The sequence below is a fragment of the Scophthalmus maximus genome, chromosome 16 (genome assembly GCF_022379125.1).
Source record: "Scophthalmus maximus strain ysfricsl-2021 chromosome 16, ASM2237912v1, whole genome shotgun sequence".
NCBI lineage: Eukaryota > Metazoa > Chordata > Actinopteri > Pleuronectiformes > Scophthalmidae > Scophthalmus > Scophthalmus maximus.
The window spans coordinates 10,316,549-10,337,518 of record NC_061530.1 but is presented as its reverse complement, the minus strand read 5'-3'; the positions used below and the strand labels follow the sequence as shown (position 1 = coordinate 10,337,518).

Below are 20,970 nucleotides of genomic sequence, written 5' to 3'. Positions count from 1 at the left end.
GCAGATGAATAATGGAGGAGGGTGTGTTGGTGTTGTGCTAGCTTAGTTTACATCTTCGCTGCATGGAGTGGTGTTGTGGCTCCTGGGGGGGGGGGGGGGGGAGTGTGTGGATGTGGGGAAGGTGGGGTAGTCAGAGATGAAGCAAGGCAGCGAGGAGGACGAGGAGGAGGAGGAGGAGGAGGAGGCGGGGCAGTGAGCCAGCGTGTCTCAGTGAAAGGGAGGAGACGGCTTCACTCAAAGGCCCAACCAGCATCAGCCTCATCAGGCAAAAATGGAACAAGGTTAGCCAGTCAGACAGTAGGCTTCAGGGATGCAAGGCAACCATGACCACCGGCAGCCATTACAGGAAACTCCCGACAACAAAACAAAAGCGGGTGGGAAGTTATAGGCCGCCTGACTGTGCAGGTTGAATGCACAATTTGATTCCTGAATGTCACATCCTACCTTATGTCGTCTAATTCCACTGTATGTGAGCTGCATTTTCCCCTTTGCTCTGATTGTAACAATGGAAAGTTTTTCACAATGACTGAGAAATAATGAACACACGTTGCAACAGACATTGATAAGACGTCATTGACAAGTCAATTCACTAAGGCTTCAAACTGTTACCTCCAGGCTGAGGATATATATGTAGTAGACTGTACCTTGAAAGTACGTGCACAGCCATGCGGTGAAAGTGACAAATGAGGCCGACTGGTTGTAGGTGGCTGTAGGTGCTGGGTTTCAGGTGACCAGTGTTGCATGGTCCGTTTGGTAACCAGAGCTGGAATCTCCTAAAGAGAATAAAGAGTACATGCTCCATCATGATTGGTCCGATATATACCGCGTCCAGAACGGCGAATGACAGGCACACGGCAATGCATATGCAGATGGAAAAGACGGTTACACAATCAGGCATGAAAACAGGTACATGAATGCACAAGATCAGTGTGTCCCCTGCATGCACTCACACACTAATCCAATGTTAGTTAATGTACTGTTTGCTCAGTATAGCAGCTCCTGAATCGCCATGCTTCCTCCTCAAAGGTGTCTGGGAGCATCTGGAAGTGAAAATGAATAATCACAGGTCTCAAGGTGTGATCTTCTGCACATCCCTTACATATGCCTTGTTACGAGGGACAAGGCAAGGATGTGCTCGCCTAATTTTAGAAAGTATCTAAATAGCTGCTGGTAAATCATCTGTCACATTAGCGTTTCCACGTAGCCGATGCATAAGGGAGATTTCGGAGGGTGGCTAGGTGTTAAATGATAACTCATTTGTGGCTAGAAAGTACATTTTAGGGGAATGGGGAGTAATAAAGAAATAGTTAACGGGGAGGATACCATACATTCAATTGCATCCAAGTGTGGAGGAAGCATTACATGTTCAGTAGTCACTCAACGGAGCGGACAGCGTTACATGTCTGGGTGTTACATATACAAAAAGCCTTTCATTCTGTCATTGCTGTGTTTTTGTGTCTCTTCGGAAAGAAAGGAGAGTCTCATCTGTCTGTGGATTCATCCATTACAAACAGAGAGGGGGACAGCGAGTGCAAACTCAGACAATGACTGTGGCAGAGATGAGGTTCGACCGGGGTTCAGGCTGGTACAGAACCGGTGCCGGTGCAGCAGGTAACCTGGTCAGAAACAATGCACTCAGAGTGGCAGATGATTCATTTTGAGTGTGATTGCACGGCACCGAGAGAGCAGACAAAGAGAGCGTGGTTGAGAAAACGTAGGTAGAGTGACAATTCACAGCTCGCCTTTTAAATCAGAATCAGATCATCTATATCGCGCCTGTATTGTATTGTGTAGAAGAGCGTTCTGAGCAGAAAAATAATATAATTCAGATACTCTGTATCAGTCTGTTTTCAACATGATTACATATTGCTGAGGTCATTATTTAAAAGAATTCAACCAGTGACTTGTTAATCGTATTGCTTGTGGTGTGAAAACAAGGTCAGGTTTTCAACGTGCCAAAAACATACGGATCAAAAATAGGGCTTCCCACACAGTGCTAAAGGGCAGTGTAAGATTTATTATAGACATAAATATAGCACTCATTATAGATTTACTCATATTCAGTGTGAAAAAGCACCATGTATTCAGGCCACGTGTCTTTAAGAAGACTTTCAGCTGTCGTGGAGAGAATTAGCACCAATGTAATGGGTTATGCTGCATATGCAAAGGCACATACAAAATAAGGAGCATGGAAATCCCTTGCTTACAGCCAAAAAGTAATACGTTTATGGAGTTTGGCATTTTGTGAAGGAAAAAAACTCATCCGCTGACTTCAATGAAAATGTAACGAGTAACGAGGGCTTTCATAGAAATGGAGTCAAAAGTACAATATTTGACTCTCAAATGTGTGGAGTCAAAGTGAAAAGTTTCCAAAAAAACAATACTCAAGTAAAGTACAAATATTCGAAAACTGCACTTAAGTACAGTACTTATGTAAATGTACTTTGTTACTGTCCACCACTGCTTGTGAATCAGTGTGGTCAAAGACATCACTTCCTGTGTGCCAGTTGAAAAAGGCTTTTATTAACTGCAGCAAATCAGACATTGATTTATATCATAATGTCAAAATATATTAGTTATTGTATTGCTTCACAAACCGAGCAAGTCCACACAGGTCACAGGGACACCAGGCTGACCTAGATTCTAAAAATATACCGTCTGCAGTTAATGAGTGAAGTAATAAGATTAGATTGCTTGATTGGAGAGAAATGGACAGGAGCTGAAGTAGAAGAGGAATTATCTTGTTCAGCAGCTGGGCGTTTAACCGCAGACCCAATACGCAGCATTGATGGAGTTTTGACCTATTCAGCAAAAATAAAAAATTGGCATAACATTGGAAAAAAAGAAAGTATTTCAAATACGAGCCACAAGTACAAAGCAGATGTAGCACAAAGCCATTGTGCCCTTTTCAGAACTGGCAGACAGAAACCCATTATGAGTGTTTTTAGAATCCATTTACTCATTTATAAAACAATAAATAGTCTCAGGCATGAATCCATTTCTGATTTACGTGTACACTAAAAACTATCCAAACACCTCAGTTCATCTATGCTCCCCTCCCCACCAGTGGAACAAGCTTCCTGAGTATCTGAGCTCCGCTTCAACTGTCAGCTCAATTGAATCAGGGCTTTAAACTGGATTGTTGATTGATGCTCCTTTGCAATTAATCAGATGTATCTTCTTTTAAAAAATTGAGTTGTTTTGCTTTATCTTTTTAAAATATTCTATCCATCGTGAAGCATTCGTCTTGCATCTGAATACTCTATAAATAAACTTGGCTTGCCTTGTGATGCAGAACACTGAACGTAATGTTGTACTTAAGAACTCTCAATTCTTTGACAGTGCAGTAGTGACTATGCTGGACTGTCGCATGCTCAGCAGTACTGAGGTTTATAAAAGCACAGAGCACTTTATCATTACCCATGGGGGACACGAGAACAAACACAAAGTGACACCGCATTTTAGATTTTTAAAAGGGAAGGAAACTGGGCTGAAACGACGTCTGTCTGACACAGTAAAGGGAAATCGGTCGATTGACCAGCATGACACAAAGCCTGGAGATAGCGTATCGCTGCAAAACAAATCCAGGAGCTCCTCAAAGACGTCATTCAACCAGTGGAAGATGAGAAGCTGTTTTCAGTGTTTTCCACAGGTTGTAGTTTTTTTCTCACCAAAATATTGGCAGAGAAACCAAAAAAAGCTTAAGGCAGGTAATCTGAAGGATAATACTGTGTTTTTTTCTTTAGAAATAAGTTGCAAAATCGTACGTATTATAAACAGTTTGCTTTGTACTTAATTCATACGTATTTATGCTATTGGGGGAGAATATATAGGACACAAAATGAAAAGATATTTGCATAGTATTGTCAGATATACAACACTGTAAATCTTTCCCTCTTCCCAAATCAATGTATAAATTATGCAGAGCCAGGTGTGACAGGACAGAGCGCAAAGCTCCACTGTGAGCATTGATAAACCTTTAATGTCGTACAGACGAAAAGACCACAAAGTCTGGATAATTATGCATTCTCTAAAAGGTTGTAAGGTGGAGAAAAAGAGAAAGTGTGCTGGGTCTTATTAGAGTTCCAAACTCCCGGTGGACATGCCATTTTATATTGTAACCAAAGGTACCAGTGTTGAAATAATAATTGTTCTTGCCCGAGCGCTAGAGTTCAGCTGCAGTGTGCGCGTGTGATTAGAGCCGACGTCCCACTCCTGCAGATCATCTTAACACAGCTCCAATTACACAGGAGATGATTAGATGTTCCCTGTAGAAACGGTCTGGAGGAATACAAGAGGACCCAGAGAGACAAAAGAACTACAAAACTAAATAGGCCTCCGATTTTTACGAGAGCAAATAGATGTACAGTACTGAGTGAAAGGTTTTTAAAGGTGCCAGTCAACATATACTGCTTATAAAAAATTTATACACTATTAGTAACCATATGTATTTTTGTACTTCGCCAAGGTAGAACTTTGAGCTAAATGCTAATAGAGGCATACAGTAAGTTCACAGTGATGAGGCTAACCTGCTGATGCTTAGGAGGTAGAATGTTGACCATGTTCAGCATCTTATTTTGTGTGTCGACATGCAAACATTTACTAAATAGTGCTAAATTCCAATTCACAGTTGCAGCTTATTGGAATGTCATCAGTTTTAAGGGTTTTTAATCATTAACCAATATACTGGACGAAATTAAATTCTGATATAATGATGGCCCTTAAACAAAAAAAGTCCTTATTACAACCTCAGTACATCCTGAGGGGAAAATCAATGTCCATGGCAGCTCATCCAGTAGCTGTGGGGACATTTCAACCACAAGGGTCAAGCTTGTGGTGGCGCTAGCTGAAAAAGTCACTCACCAAAGTCAGTCTGGACCAAGGTAGTGAACTGTCATTGTCATCCCTACAGCAACACTACTACTATGTGGCTAATACAATAGATATCGTTCATATCTCTGTTACGGGCTGAACAAATAACAATACGTGTTAGTTAGGAGACATTATTGCATCCATTCAAACATTTACCACAGAGGTCAGTTCCTAAGAAGGAATAAGAAAGAGTAGCCGTTGTGTTTCAGCAAAGTTCACACCCATACAGAGGGAAATCCATCACAGATGTGTTAAGGCTACCATACCATCTACAGACAGAGGCCTCGAGAGACCACGACGCAATGTAACTAAACGAAATGTTCTGCTCAGTAAGCGGTGCAACTCTCAGCTTCTCTCGACAGAATCTCTCACTCAAGTACAATTAATTGTGCACTGAGCCTGCCGAACATACTGTGTATAAGTCTCAGCCGAATGCAGCAAGTTCACACCCAGTCCCAAGAGGTTTCTGAGAGACACTCTGGGAGATGTGGGATAACCGGAACTGGAGACAAAGGACTCAAGGTTGAGAAAACGTGGCCACATTAAATATAGAAATGACAGCAAAAATTATCATCATGAATATATACAGCGATGGCTAATTTTGTTGAAACCTAACAACTGCAAGAAAATATGCTAGACTGCTTTATAAACAGTTTGAAGCTGGGGTCAGTGAAATGTAGAAGACTACGCCAGAGGCGTCCAGTGGAGAAAGCAGTCTGGGGTGACTGTTGGGAAAAGGCCACGTGTCCTAGGAGTGTCACCGCTCTGTGGGTGCCCTGTCTGGGAGACACACTGTGACACCAGTTCAGCACAGCCAGAACAGACCCAGACGCTGAGCGGAGCCGACAGCACCATACACTGTTGTTGGCACTCCTCCTACATCAGATACTTCCAAAGCTGCCCCGTTAAAAGAAATCTCTTTTGTGCAAAGGTAATTCGATTGACACTGTTAATCTGGAGTTTTGCATTATCCCTTCGCGGAAAGAGTTGGTCCAGGTACACAATGCACCAGAATATCAAAATCAAGAAACAACACCTCCACCAAGGCCAAATACTCCTACACATGATTGTCTAGTTCTAAAGGACAGGGTCTGATAGCCTAAATTATTCATTTGTCATCAAAAATAGTTAAAGAAAGTGAAATATTGTTCCTGGATCCACCCCCTTAATTCACATCAACACAAATATTGAATGGGTTCTTCCCTTCACCAAGTTGGATGGAAATCAGTTCAGTAGTTTTTGCTCAGTCCTGCTATCAAATAAACCAACAAACGGACGTGGGTGAAAACCGATCCTCCTTGGTGGAGGTAACTACTTAGAGTTAATACGTAATGTAGAAACAGCTCCAACAGAGTACAAGTTGTCCTACAAAACTGATTTGACCATTTACCTCTTCCATAAACACCTTTTCTGTATTGATCTGAATGCATTACAATGGTATCATAAGACTGCAAGGGAAGACAGCTGAGTATTTGTTTGGTATTGATTTCGTTATTGATTAATGCCTTGGATTAAAGTTAGTTTCCATTTCAAATCCCACAGCACACAGACAAAATCAATCATCAGGAGGATTAAGCCATTCTTTAATTCAAGCTTCAAAATAATTTGGGAACTCAGCCTAAAGGTAAAATGTTAGCCCATCTTTAATGGGTACAGCATTGCAGTTAATGATAAAGATTGTCCTTAAAAGTATTATGCTAAATATTTTATAATTCCACATTACTATAATACCAATGCTTCCAAGAAAAAAAAGCTTTAGAATAAAACTGTGGGTCTTCTGCCCATCCAGAAACACAGAAATCCTCCCTGTGAGGTTGCCAGTGGGGGTGGAGGTGAAGAGCAGACCGGGGAAACACAATCCAGGAGGATAGAGTGGTCGGAGGTGATAGACGCTCAGAGGCCGGTGATCGGACTGCCACCGTGGCTCCTCCACGCCACCACTCCTGCTTCCACATCAGCCAATTACAATAATTAGAGGATCGTTTCCAGTTGGTGAAAGATTAAACGCTCAATTCCCCCGGCTGCTTAGATAGCTGGACATGTTTCAGTATAAGCGATTGTTGTGGAACAAAGGCTGTGAGAATCCCAAAACATATGAAGCATGTCAATATCATATTTACATGACATGAAATTGCATGTGGCTCTCAGCTTTTTTTTTTGTCGATGTAGAACAAAGATTTTTGGACAGGCAAAATGCGTCACTCCATGTGAATCGAGGCAAATGCTTTAATGAACTACCTGTACGCTGAATCCCCATTGTGTTAACGTAACAGAAAATGAACTCAATATGTGAAAGATCATTAGTTTAATGTCTGTTTCTTTACATATACCAAGACAACATCAGTGATAGCAGTGTGAACTACAATGACACACAGTTGATGGTGGAGCAATCTGTCATGCATTAATGACCAGGCCACTGAGGTTACTGTACAGTGCTGTTGGCACAGCCACTTTAGCTCTTGTGCATGGCAAATGAGCCAAAAATAAAACCAGTCCTCCAAAATGAGAGCATGAAGCATCACCACTTGGGATCCTCCTGTCCTCCACCGTTAATGCTTGGTGAAGCTCTCCTGCAACGCAATGAATAATCCTGCAGTGTTACAGTAGGTGTACCTGCACCATGGTTAGAGCAAAAATGAAATTCACAAACTGAAAGGCAGCGAATCGATATTCGTTTGGAAAAGTTTAGGTATGAGGAAAATTTGCCTGTGGGTCTGGATTTTGTAATCATTTCTGAGATGGTGCAATTCACATCTGAAAGCTCATTATAATTATGACAGTCATGCATTCATTTAGTACAGTCAGTCATCATAAACAATGACGACTTGTGGAGCTCATTGACCTCACTAATGTCTAATAACATTATAGGGTTTAATTGTCATAACATCACAACAAAAGTTTGGCAAATGTTTGACTCCTGGGGGTACCAGTACTGTATAATTAACAGATAATAGTCACTTCAAGGTTAATAAGGTTTCTTAATATATGGTTACATATGGTGTGGGATATTATGGTCACCATCAAACATGGCTGATTTAAATGAGATTTAATTTGGATCAATATCTATGACACAAGTGCACTTCTTGCTGTCTTCACTCGTGTTTTAATGAGGTGAAGTTTGTTGCCTTTGTTTTTGTTTTACTGGTGAAGACTTTGAATTTCCAGTGCATGACTTAACAACCGATCAAGGCCCAGTAATTCATAAAAAGTGATAGTTAAGGATTAAATTGAAAAGAAAAAAAACACTTGAACTCGTCAGAGAGGAAGACAGAGTTTAGAAGGGGTGAGATGGAGTTACAGGTGAGACAAAACCTCAGAGGGTGTTCTCTGTCCCTAGTCTTTCTGACGTGGGCATTGTTAGGTTAATAAGAGCTCGTCCCCATCAGTGTAATAGAGAAGATGGGCGACTGACAGTTTGCACCTCTTCTTTCATGCTGCCGCAGCTCTGAACCTAATGGTGACATGAGGGCTCACCCAGGAGGCTCATTGCTGTAATGAGAGCCCCGCGTCCCAGTGTCTCCTAAGTTGGATAATGTTATGAGCTTTAATGCCAGAGGATAAGATGCACTAAAGCTAAATGTTACATAAGTTTAGGTCCTCCAAAGTCTCCGCTATAATGACACTATCTTCCCTTGAACAAGAACAAGTCCTCCGTCCAACAAAAGTTTACAAAGGTACGACAAGTTAAGGTCATATTTTGACACCAATAGTTGCATTTTATCATTTGAATTTAAAGAAAAAAATTTTAGCCAGGCATAAACCATATACAATTATAGCTGTCTAAAGTGCTAATCTAAGGTGAATGTCTTTCTTTATGTATTACATTTGCTTTTACTTTTTTTTTACAGCACTATGTAATAATATATATATATATTCAAGTGAATATGTATATGTTTCACATATTCATGGCTGTTTATATTTGGGCTGCAACTGAAGATTAGCATGGCATAGCCAGACAGTTATCAGTGTAGTGTAGCAGTTATCTTGAAGATGTTTTTTTGCGGGCTTAATTCAAAAGGGCTAATGTCATTAGCCAAGTGTTTCCCTATTAAAATTATCCATAATCAGGACATCACCGAAGAGGAAAACTGAATTAAAAAAGACATGAAAGACAGAAAATGACCAATCAAACTGAGAATCATTGCAGATCAACATGAGACACAAAAATATTATAATTAGCAGGAACTACTCCGATTTGTCCACTACTGTACTGATTCATGTGGGATTTTTACACAGTTCAGTAGTTCAAAGATGATTGATATGAATCCATGTGGTTTGTATTCTCTCTCCCAACACATACATGTAATTCCCACGACTGAAATGAGGGCTGACTTTTAATTATTTCACACAGCCTCAGTCTATTTCTCACTCCTCGTCCACACGCCCACAGTGAGAGGTGTTAAAGAGGGACAGCAACTCAAAACGCTTAATTTCAAACAGGGTCAAAGTGAATCTCACTGGGTTATCTTGGGTCAGTGACACCCAAACACACACACACACACACACACACACACACATACACACACAAATACATACACACACATACATGCACTTTACTATCTGAATTTTCACTAGCAATTGATAGAAAGTTTTGGCAAAGTTCATCCATGTAAACGCTAGCAGCTTGAAATAATATTTTTTTTAAAAATGCTGAAGCTCTCCCTCAGCCAAACCTATAAATCCGGCCTCTCTCTAGTGAACAATGGGAGAAATATTTGGCCTTTTGAGCCGGTGAGCGGGGCCATTGAGCGCCTTGCTGCGGCATCGGATGCACTGAATTAGTGTAAAGCCTCAGCGGAGAATAGAGCTGATGCATCGGCACTGCTATGGCCATGCTATCAGCTCCTGCCACGTAAAACACTGGCCCCAACCTTGAAACTCCAGTGGTATGAACAATAAATATCACTATGCCAACGCTGTGGGATATCATTTTATATTGACATGCAGAAATGGACAGAAATGCAGAGGTTAATCTTAATCTAGACGCTGTGCACAGACATTCGTTTTCCAAAGGTTTTACTGACAATAAAGCATTGCAAAATGCCATTTATGTGAAATAATTTGTGTGTGTGTGTGTGTGTGTGTTCTACTTATAGCAGTGCTGGTTGTATAATGCCAATATCGTTTTTAATTTAATGGTTTCAAAGATGCGACACCACCTTTAAATAAATACAGTACATGTTCCTGGCCAGTCCCCTTTACTCCAGCTCTCATGTATGAGGGATAGTCTTATGAATGGCATCTTATAGCTCTCTCCAAAAAGGCCCCAAACTAAAGGGGCAAGTGGCATCCCACCATATGCCTGCACAAAAACACCATATGCCCCATTGGTTAATTCATTTTTCCATGGCCACAAGGCTTTTTTTTCAGCATCTCAACATACTAGTCATATCACAACACACTTTTGAACCTTTGCAAATCATGTGATTCAATTTTTCCAATGTCCAAAAGCTCTTTCCCATGTTGTTCAAATCTATATTTTCTGTCTTGTGTCTATTCTAACAACATTACAATGATGAACGTGTGTAGGTGTGACAGTGATTGAGTGTGCAAGAGCATATGAAGAGGACAAAGTGGGTCATTGTGAGTGTGTTTGTCAGAAAGAAAGAGAAAGAGGGAGAGAGTAAAGCAGACAGTTAGTGAGACAGTATTAAAGAGTGATGCTTGGAAATAACAGGGTCTAAGATACCACTTAGAAAAAAGGGTCAGCTGCTGGTAAATTTAGGGTAAAATGAGGGCTTCGCTGGACTCGGCTGTGAGGAATCGACAGATGGAGGATGGGTTCCCAGGGAGCCAGACCTGCTACAAATAGCTGTGAGCACACACACTCCTGTGCACAAATACATACCAACATGAAAAAAGATCAGAATAAGACTAAGACAGATGCACGCACACCCACAAAGACAAATGCACTGTTAACAAGCACATGACATATTCTACACTGAAGCTTTTCAGCACATATAGGTTGGACAATGAGACACATTGCTTATTCTCACCTCTCTGTGATACATGACCAGACGTGATCTGATTCTTGACCTGGTTTCATTTGGTTTCGTCCAACATCCTATATGAGCACAATGATGTGACCAGTCCCCGTCTTGGGACTAACTGTGCGGGATCCGCAGGAACTGTCCAATCCCATTGCAGCTGAACCATCAAGGTTATAGAACGCATAAAGGAGGGAGCACATACAGTAGCTCTGATTAAGTCATGTTGTGGCAGCTGACTCTGCCTGTCCTTGTTCTGCCATTTAAAGTGAGCTACTTTGCAAGAAAAGCAGGGGGAATTTAACGACTTTGAGGGATATGAAACAGTTTAATGAGGCCTGTATGTCCTGTTTCTATGTCCATTCTCCTATTTTAATTGTTGGCCAAGGCTTCGCTCACAATGATAACACAATCATCGACAAGAGTGACAAGCAGTCCTCCAGAAAATAAACGAGTTGAGTGTTTTTGCTGTGCGAAAACAGCCCTCAAAGTATCTGCTATAGAAACAGCGTCCGACAGCACGTGAACATTTAATCAGTTCCACAATGAGGTTGAATACGTGTCATGAGGGACAACATCTGTCATAAGGAACTTACCAAGACAAACTGACACATGGGGGAGAGGAGGCACAGCTGCAGCATCAGGTTGGTGGTCGTCAATTTGTTAGACATCATGACTTAATTTATTAGAAACATTAAGTTTGAGCTCAGTGTGATTTCCCCCATAGACATTAGACATAGCATTATGTCTAGACATAGACAGTATTTTTTTTTAAAAAACATTGTTATTGTAAATGTAATGGCAGAAAAGCAGAATGCCTTCTTGAAAGGAAATTCTCAAAACTGTACTAAGGTATAGTATGAAATATATCATATATATATATATATATATATGTACTTTCCCCAATGGGGGGGGGGGGCCTTTGATCACTACAGGGATGGTCTGTCCTTTGGGCATTGGCAGATGCCGGGGTCAGCAGAAGGAGAGGTGGCTGTGAGGACACTGGATCCTGAGCCGATTAATTTTCTCACCCGCAGGGTATCGATGGAAAGGCAGACGGGAGCTTTTCTCAGCATGCTGTCAAGGTGAGGACAAGTTGAACTATGCACACCTGACTGCCACCCCCAGCATCGCACCGCACAGCACATTAGGTAATGATGTCCCGTTAAAAGCTAGGATGCAAGTTTTGGGCAAGGAAAGAGTTTCAGGAAACCGTCTATGGAAACAATTTTCTCCTTGACATTCCTCAGAATGATTCTACCATCAGAAAATGAAGACAACGTCTTAGACTGACTCTCAAAGTCAAATTCACCAGTCGCAGTCAAACAGAGGTTTGAGATTTGTGTACAACAGGAGATATGTTGATGACACACACACTTTGGTGTCACCCCACACCACACCATCACGGGTGCACGAAAGCTTAGATCCATCCTAATAAACCAGTTTCTAAACAACAAATGTATAGAATAATGAGGCTTAAAAAGCTTATGTAACTGATATCCCCCCTAAAAACACCCCCATACTTACTGATCACCGGTTTGATGCTGCCCAAATTGTGTGTGTTGGTCAGGAAGTTCTCTACCTCGCGCTTTATGAATGTCCATAATGTGGTGATGTATCGACTGGAATACTGGCGGGCCGTTTCAGGAGCTTCAGGAGCAGTGTTTTCTGTCAGGGACCTTGCAGACCTTTTATGTACACGAAGAACCTATATAACACACTAGAGGAAAGGGAAAAACTAAAAAAGTTCTAAGATTACTAACTTAGAACATTAGTTAAACTACTGACCCTTGTATGTTTGAAGATTCCTCATTTTGAACTTTAACGAACCTGCCAGCCAATCAGAAATGTTTAATCTTGAAACTTTTATTTCTTGGGTACTTGGAATAAGCCATAGCAGATTAGAGGAAACATTGCATAAGTGCAGACCATGGATAGTAGATGGAAGTGTAACATAATGGTAACATTATAAAGGGCAGTTAGAACGTCCGTCAGATCGAAACTCGAACCTCTATCATTGTCCGTTTGCCGGACTCAAATGAGCACGAGCCTCCCACAGTGAAGCACAGAGAGACAGAGGGACGCTTAGTGCAGCTGTAGGAGTCATTACAGTATGTAAAGGAATTTATGGTCTCTGTCCTCACATGCAGTCATGCCTCCTGTGACTGTAATAGAGAAATAGTTATTGTGTGATGTCTTACTATGATGTTGTTTTCTTTGACATATCCTTTCCTATGGATTTGACAGTAACAAATCTGGCTTAAAATGAACTAAGGGTCTCGCTGAACATGAAAATGGATCTATTTTTTTCTCAGATGATAGAGTGTCATTGGTAGGTAGTGAGTGTATGTGTTTAACATACATGAGCATGTGTAACTAAAGAAGATGGGGTGAAGAACAAAGAGGCCAAAACCAGAGAATGAACCATCTAAAGATATTTATCTTGTCAATCATTATTTTGTAATTATTTAAATATCTAACACCAAGGAAACTATATTTAATAATTCAACAAATCAACTCCCCAGCTGGGCCCAATTATTTCACTCACTGTGAGTACAATAATATCACAATGATATCACATTCCTAATCCCTGCTGACAAGAAATGAAGTTGCAGAAATGAAACGAACAGGAATGGATCCAGAGCCTGATATAGCTGCACCAGACAGGAGTCTTGGAGAATAATGTAATTGAGTCTTAAGTGATGCTCAGAGCAGGGAGGGAGGGAAAGTTCAGGGCTTTCACACAAATGTATTATTACATCATCGTAACAGATTTGTTACGATGACAGGTAGATTTCATTTTAATCATCTTTATCGAAGTGTATTGAATGATTGTGACATAAAGTGAGAGCTCTGTATATTTTGTAAAGTCACACTCAGTCTTTTATGGCTAATCTCTCACTATTAAAGGGCCCTAAATTATCATGCATTAGTAAAGCAACACACACATCATATGCATCTCACTTTGTGTGTTGTGAACCCTGTAGATGATATTTCTTGATTATGATGGAGAGAGATTGAGCTGTCAGCAGCAATAAGTCAATGGAGATCCTGTGCACAGTGTGCCTGAGGCCAGTGTCACAGTAAAAGATGAAATGCCACGATCACTATCACCAGAAAGATTGTGAAAAGTTTATTCTTAGGGGCCTTCTGATTAATGCAAATTACACCTTCCTGAAGCTGGCAAGAGACAAGAGGCTTCTCCTACTCTCCCTTTGCTTCACATTATCTGCTCAGCTGCAGTTTTAATACCTGAGCATCATTTCCTGCATCTATTCTCACTTGCAGGCTTTAAAGTCAAAGCTCCCACATTAGTCTGATTTCAGTTACACTCTGACTATGTTTGTTTTAATCCATTTCTTTTTTTTGACTTATTGAGATGTATCATTTTTGTCCTAAAGGACAAAAGAGTCACAATGCTTCACTGCATGGAGGCAATAGGTAGACCCAGGGGATATTTGTGAATGTTCAGTGACTGGACCCAGTCAAACCCAGCTCCAGATATGGCGTATTGGCTGGGTTACTATACAACACATTTATAAACATGCATTATTTTAAAATGTACTCACTTAAGCAAGATACAAAATTTCAAGGTTCAACATTCAATTCCTATATAATTGCTTACAAACTCAATTTTGAATTTTTCCAAAACACTGCGGTGAGTCACGTTGACAATGGCCTAAGCAGAGCCAAATCTTGGTATGGACCAACAACCCCCCACCCCTTCTTCTCCCTCTCTCTGTGTCTCTCCTGTTTCATTTCTACCAGTTCGTATATTGGTCTGGAAAAAGGGAAATTGTGCTATACCTATAGCCATAGAAGCGGCAGTGAATCCCACTTAGCCATCTCCCTGGGAGGCAAAACCCTTTCAATTAGACACAGACATGCAAAGAATATGTGAGCTGCCACCTGTGATTATGGCGCAATTACATAACCAGGTTCAGAGTCTGGATGTGTGAACCTTGTGATCTACTGTTCTCCAGGCTTGCAGCGCCATGGCGTTGAAGTCTTACATTATGCAGGAACCGGTACAGTACCTGTTGCCGACACAGACCGAGAGATGCTTTAAAAGGATGCTTTGAGCTCTATTAGTTGACGTCCTCAGCCAAACACAATAGCCTGGTGATGATCACACACAGGCTATTGCAAATTGCCCTTAGAAGTCTGAAATCAGAGGCGGCGAGGGTGAAAGAACAGGAGCACAGAGAGAAATACAAAAAAATTGAGAGAGTTCTTGCACTGATGAATCATTAGTGATAAAGCTGGGGCTGAGCCAGTACGGCTGTTTTTAGAAACTTCTCACTCTCTCTGCCCCCTCCCTCACTAATTGTCATCTCTTTTAGCATTTGACTGACGACTTGCTCTCCGAGCATGTGAGAAAAGGGGAGTATGCACTCAGCTCTGAGGATAATGTCAAACTTTGAATCTGTCAAGGGTAACGGTAATGTCCTTGACAGTTGTGACGGGGGAAAAAAAGATATAGCTTGCTTCAGGAAAAACAACTGAATGCACAAGGATTTTTCAGAGATTCGGGCATAGTGACACATCAAGACAATAGTCCTGTGTTTTCCTAGAAAACTTTCTGTGCGGAACAGTGTAAGTGAAACTGATGAAACAAGAGAGTTGACTAATAGCGATTGGCACACTTCAACTTCAATTCGTCTGACAAAAGAGGCCTGTTGTGTCATATTGTCAAACACACATGCACACCCGCACACATACACACATCCTCAGGTCAATCGCTGTTGATTAGCTGTTGGTGACAAGTGTGAAAGGCATCACTCTGCATTGAGACACAGCACCCAGCAAACGTGATATATTGATACGCACTCTGCACTACACAACACAGTCTTTTATTACAACACCTGCAGGTCAAAAAGACACAGGCCCCGGTCAGGTTGAAGCCACGCTACAATCAATATTCTCACCTGACATTGCAAAGGCCAGGTGAATTTCCACTACTCTAATAGAGACATTTTAATGAATCGGCTAAATGGTTGGATAACGAGCAGAGCAGATGGGCTCAAAAAGGCAGCAAACTGTCAAGCAGTTCATCTAATTTGGGAAGTCATTGTCAAAGCCTTTCTTCCTCATAATGTCGCCTCCATTTACTTTTGATTAACAAGCGATCAAACACAATGGTGGATTGTCTGCGTGTGTTTTCTCAATGATACGTCTGTGCATCAAGTTGCTGTCAACTGGTAGTGCCATGATGTGGGAGGCAGGGAGAAAGACAACAAGAGAGAGAGAGCGAGAGAGAGAGAGAAGGGGAGGAGAAGAGAGAGAGGGAAGGAGAGAGACTGCAAATGGCAGCTTCTGTGACACCGCAGGAGGGAGGGAGGGACAGAGAGGAGAGAGCGAGCAAGAAACAGTCAGGAGGGAGAGAGCGTGTTAGTGAGAAAGAGAGAGAGACAACAGCAGTTTAACTAGATCAGATTGCAAAAGATTGATAGAGAGAGCTGTTCAGTAAATACGCAGTGAGCGAGTACTGTACAGTTGAATGTGAGGGACAGACTTCATGTTAGCAAAGATCAGGGATGACCAGAAGACCAGCTGAAGAAACTGCCTCAGAAGATGGAGATACAAAAAAATGAGTTTTCACGAGGATCGTCTTCATGAAACGTTTCACACCTGTTTTGCACGCCCAGCACTGACTGAGCGGCGGCGGCTCGGCCCCAGGGTTCTGCTGGGATCCAGCCTGGTCACAACTGCATTTCATCTGCACTCGCAACAGCTGCCCGAAAAACAGACCAGAGCACAGAGACCGAGCAAGGATGAAGAAATTCAAAGGGGGTCTGTGCCTCGTGCTGAGGATGATGGAGTGGTTTTCCCCACTATTAGAGTAACACACAAAGGAGGAGCAGCTGCGGCGGCAGATGCAGAGAATGCCTTAGTTTGGATAACAGGGACACTGGGAGAGAAGAAACCACCTTTTACTTCAGCAGCCTGGTGAAGTACAGGTAGAAAAAAAGGTAAGACAAGGACAGAAAACTTCACCTCAAACCTGCAGCCGGATTGTCAAATAAATATTTGTCAAATGTCATTGGTCAAATGTCAGTGTAGCGATGTAAATGCGTTATTGGTTGGCAATGTCTACTCTCCTTCCTCCTGGACTTCCATTAGACAACAAATTTTCAAAACATTTGTTCGTACCTTCAACAATTTGAACCTAAATATCATTTTAAATTAGACTAAATTAGTTATTGATTCAAATTAAATATGACTTCTCTTTTTGTCAAAGCACACGTCCCCTACAACTACAAGAAAACATAAAAATACTACAATTACTCGACTCTTCTTATGATGTAAAGGTAAACACCGTTAATTTAAGTCTTGACTTTAACCTAATTGTAATTGGAGTACAGAGCTGAAAAAATTAATGGATGAAATAATTAAAAGATCACTGCTATTTTTTGAGCAGAAAAGCTTTTATGTAGAAAAAGTTAAAGTTGGACGGCTCTCATGCAGGTTTGATCAAATTGCTTTAGCTAAGCTTTATAATTTCGGACCACAGCATGATGTCGACAAGTTCCCAGGTCACAAATGTTATAACAAAAATACTGAAATGCAGCTAGATGGCAGACAAAGACAACAATTGAAAGTAATCTTTTTAAACAAGATTTAAATCCTAAAGTCAATGAAGTTTGAGTCTACAATAACGTGGCATTCATTCTCTACATCATCTCGATCTATATCACGGCCTGTTCAATAGGACGCGGAGTGAGAGGATATAGCACATTATTTTGTGTGACAATTGTACTGCTGATATTATCTGATTGTCTGTAAATTGTTCAGTTATAAATTGAACAATAATAAATAAACAACAAATTGGCATTCAGTATAGATTATTAGTAAAGCAATGATTAAAGTTATTTTCTAAAATCAAAATACCAAAACATTTTCTGGTCACAGCTTATAAAATGTGGAGAGGTGCTGCCTTTCTATAGGTTTCTTATCATTTTAAAATTAATGTATAAGCAAATTTTAAGACAAATCTTTCAAGTATAGTAAATTGTAATGGGAATTTGTTCTCGTTTTTAAATTTATTTTTTTTACATGTGATAGATTAATTAGAAATTATCTTTGGACCTTGACATTACAGTAACCAGCAGAAACAAAAATCCAGTCGGTGTAAACAGACAAACTCCATCTTACCGGTTGATCTTCAAAATACAACCGTGGTAATAAATCCACTGCAACACCTGAGCCCTTTTCAGGCACCTAGATTCATGCAAGTGTTACATTAGATAACTAACAGTAGCATCTAATTCAGCATAATAATACTGGAGGACAAATATTGGCATGGGTTGCTCGATAAAGTATTGCTTCGGATACTGAACATTTCTATCAGTGTGTAAAGAAATCACTGATGTGAGGGTGCAAAAGAGACAGAGGACGAAGAGAACAAATATCACGCAGTGTTGCCTGACAGTTCACATCCTGCTTTACATCTCAGCTTAGTTCAGTCTGATGGACTTTAATTATCCAGAAGGAATGTATAGCATGTAGCAGGACTGAGTCAAAACACAAAATATCACACAGTTACAAAAATACTGTGCATACAGTATCATCTTTTATGACTTAATGCATAACACCTAGCACCACTGTACTAAAAGTAATGTATCTAAGCTTGCTTTGAGCTACAGGTGTCACTCGAAATCGGACATAACAGAGTTCAGCTTTAATGCGACAGCCTTTGTGAATGAGTACAAGTAATTAAAAATCTACACATGTGGAGATCAAAACAGCCCAGTGAGAGGACTCACATGTGGGAATGATCAATCAATAAGAACCAGGTGTTTGAACAGTGGAAATGCTACAGGTACAGCAGGCAAAAACAAAAGAAACAACTACATATTTTGTTTTACTGGCATATAAACCAGCTGTTGTAACAGTGTGAGAAGGTGACTCAATTCTTTATGGACACTTCTTTCTGCTACCTGAGATGTAATCTCAGCACAGGAGATGGCCTACATAGCGAGTCCAATATCCTCCAGGGTAGGTTAAAGTCTGGTTCTAACTTACTGCCTTTGTCTCTTTGTCTAGCAGTATTTTGGGGGGGGAAATATATTGCCCTACATTAGAAAACAACAACAAAAACAGCTGTGAACTAATTTATGTAACATACCGACAATCAGAAAAGCATCCCTGCATGGTGGTGTTGCTTTCTATAGGAAAATACCTGTAGGTCACTTGAGATGAGAAGAGTTCTGCATGGTGAGCTACAGGAAAATACAATGACACCTGAGCCTCAACTCTTCCTTCACAATGGCCTTGGGAGGTGGGTTGGGATCATAGTGGCCGAGCTCAGTTTCGTGCACGCTTGTCTTGAGATGAAGTACCCTCTCTGCACTCCCTTCCATTATTTTGTACATCTAATTATTTGTTCTATTCATCCTCATCAGCTGCAAGGTTATCATCTCCCCTAGCTGTGCCTCTCAACTCAAGTACAGGATTTACATGTAATGCTGCAGTGCACTAGGAATTAATAACAGGTACTTAAGGCGCAATATATGATCCCAGTACAACCCAGTCGACCTAATTCAAAACACAGAACTGGAAGATTCTATCACTTCTATCCCCAGCGTGATTGACACGTCTCTTAAAACATACAACTATACCTACACATCTTTAACAGCTGTAGTAAACTCATATCAATTTGTCGTCTTTTGTCCATTCCTGAGTTTGAAAAATAAAAAATAATTTGTGGGTAATAACTGATTCCAATCCTGTGTTTTTAACTTTGGGCATGTTGCTACCCTTTTGTTAAAATTAAAAAAACATGTTCAATAGCCACTCAAGCAGGTGCATATTGACAAAGAAAAAGCATATGTGTTTCTCTATATGACCAGCTTTTTCCATTACAAGTGAATATACTATACCTGTAATCACTATGGCTAAAAAACTGGGTAAAGACAACTGTGAGATCTGTGTCAAAGAGCTGCTGACAAACAATCATCTCGAAGCACCAAGTCTACTCAAACCTTACATGTACAACCTATCATAGGCAAAATCTGATTTGAATAGATTATTTCTGTTGAAACTCTGAGGCACTTATCAAATGACACAGAGGAACCAGGAGGGTTTTTACTTTCAATGGACCAATTCACTCGACACCTGCCACTGCATGACTACAGTGTGATACGGAAACACGGCACCTTGCTCAGGTGTGTAGTGTGGAGACAAAATGTATAATGTGAAATGCTAAAACAGTCAGTTTGCTAACCTTGTCAAATGGCCACTGTATGGATGAATCAATGAACACAATGCTGCTTAATTAAACTCTCTAACCTCTCTCTCTATAGATTTACATATCTAAAAGGAGTGGTCGGAACAGTTTTAGCAATAACAGCTGTGCTCTTTTGGGAATGTAGTGTGATATTTTCGAAGGCAATATGAGCATTTGAAAGTTTACAAATAGAATATAACATATAGCGACAGTATATTTTCCTGATAGAGTGTGTTTGACCACTAAGGGACAAATTTAAGACCGTGCACGTGGTAATCAGGCTCCGGATCAGGAGAACTTCCACCTGAAAGAGTGTGAGTGGGGAGGGAATTGGTGTGAGTGTGTGGCAGACGGCAGGACGCCTGGGATTTGGGAGCGCACATGAGTGAACTGTCAAGTCTTCAAGGCCCAAATCAGGCAGACAGGCAGACAGACACAGAACGAATGTGGCTGAGCTATAAAAGCTGTCTGCACCCAGAGGAGCCTCAGGCCATCTCCCATGGGTAAAGCTCCTTGACCCTGTGGCTCGTCGTCCAGTGCAGTGGCCAGGTTATCTGCTGCCTGATGAAGAAAATCACGAGAGACAAAACAATGTGATGTGCAATGTGACATAATGCAGATACCATTTCGACATAAGTGTTGTCTAATCTTAATAATAAACTTAATTTATATATACACATATACAAAGTATAAGTCGTGCACAGTTTTCACAGGAGAGAAATCTACAATCTACTTTTATGGAGCACCATTGGAAGGTGCTGCAGCACCCTCATGGCATGATTAATAATACTGCAAGAATGGGGTCAAATATGTATACCTGTATACAACAGTCTATGAAATCTGCAGGGCAAATTCATTTCACTTTCGAGTTTAGACACACAC

General features: G+C 40.9%; 1 long non-coding RNA gene across 2 annotated transcripts in view; it reads right to left on the bottom strand.

The window, feature by feature from the left end:
- Positions 1-487: 487 nt before the first annotated feature.
- Positions 488-20,970, bottom strand: part of LOC118288056 — a 33,014-nt gene continuing 12,531 nt past the window's right edge. The window contains exon 3 of one of the 2 annotated variants that reach the window (XR_004785792.2): positions 488-773. This is a non-coding gene — a long non-coding RNA (uncharacterized LOC118288056). Of the gene's footprint in view, positions 774-18,336; positions 20,650-20,970 lie in introns of those variants that run through there. The other variant, XR_004785791.1, reaches the window with a different exon arrangement.